This window comes from Apium graveolens, chromosome 10, assembly GCF_009905375.1.
Source record: "Apium graveolens cultivar Ventura chromosome 10, ASM990537v1, whole genome shotgun sequence".
NCBI lineage: Eukaryota > Viridiplantae > Streptophyta > Magnoliopsida > Apiales > Apiaceae > Apium > Apium graveolens.
The window spans coordinates 189718338-189719564 of NC_133656.1; the positions used below are offsets into that span (position 1 = coordinate 189718338).

The following is a 1227-nucleotide window of genomic DNA, read 5'->3' on the forward strand; positions in this document are numbered from 1 at the left end:
CCAGCTTTTTCTTCTGCATCCTCTTAAGAAAGGGAGGTGGAGGATAGATCTATTTCTCCCCTGTATAACCCTCAGGAGGAGTGTGTCCAATAGTAGTCTTCCTTGGTCCCACTTCAGCTTTCTTCTGCACTTCTTCCTCAGCCACAGCTTTTTCATTTGAAACCTGAGAGTGTTCAAGATTTGCAACTTTCCCAGACCTCAGTGTAATTGCCTTTACCTGCTCCTTAGCTTCCTTCTTTCCTGGTACTTCAATGTCACTAGGAAGTGTACCAAGTTGACAATTCGGCAAGGCATTGGCAATTTGTCCAATTTGATTTTCCAAGGCCTTGATAGAAACCGCTTGGCTCTTGTACATGAGCCTTAACTCCTCCAATTCAGATTTTTCATTAGACTGTTGCGGCTGGAGTTGTTGCCTTGGTGCATATTACGGTTGTTGAAAACCAGGAAGTTGTACTATTTTGCTGGATACTGCTGATAAGGCTGCTGAACCGCATTCTGAGTGTTCCTCCAGCTAAAGTTAGGATGATTGCATTTGTTAGGATGGTAGGTGGTTGGTACAGGTTGCTGCGACCTCTGAAAGTTTCTCACGAACTGAGCTCATTCACTAGAAACGACACACTGATCAGTCTCATGGGCACCAGCACAAAGTTCATAGACACTAGTGATCTGATCAACTCCATAATTAGACAGAGAATCCACCTTCATCATCAACGCCTTAAGTTGAGCAGCTATAGCAGTAGCTGCATCCAACTCCAGAATTCCTGCTGATATTAGCCGACAAGGCTCCTCCTGATGCTGCATCAAGTATGGGTCTAGAAGTAGCACCCAAACCATTATAGAAACAGTTAATGATCATCCAGTCAGGCATCCCATGATGAGGACACTTCCTCAGCATCTCCTTATATAGATCCCAAGCCTCGCATAAAGATTCTCCAGATTGTTGAGCAAATTGAGTAAGTGCGTTTCTGATTGCAACAGTCTTCGCCATCGGAATGAATTTAGTTAAGAACTTTTGAGCAAGATCCTCCCATTTGGTGATAGACCCTGGTGGTAGAGAATGTAACCAGCATTTAGCTTTATCCCGCAGAGAGAATGGGAAAAGCCTCAACTTAATAGCATCTTCAAAAAATCCATTGAACTTGAAAGTATCGCAGATCTCGATGAAATCTCTGATGTGCATGTTGGGATCTTCTGTTGGAGAACCCCCAAACTAAACTGAGTTCTGTA

At 43.6% G+C, this 1227-nt stretch overlaps 1 non-coding gene across 1 annotated transcript; it reads left to right on the top strand.

Annotated features, from left to right (window-relative positions):
* The first annotated feature begins 866 nt into the window (after window positions 1-866).
* Window positions 867-973, top strand: LOC141694962 (small nucleolar RNA R71). The gene has a single exon (XR_012564239.1). It is a non-coding gene; the product is annotated as a small nucleolar RNA R71 (small nucleolar RNA).
* The last annotated feature ends 254 nt before the right edge of the window (window positions 974-1227 follow it).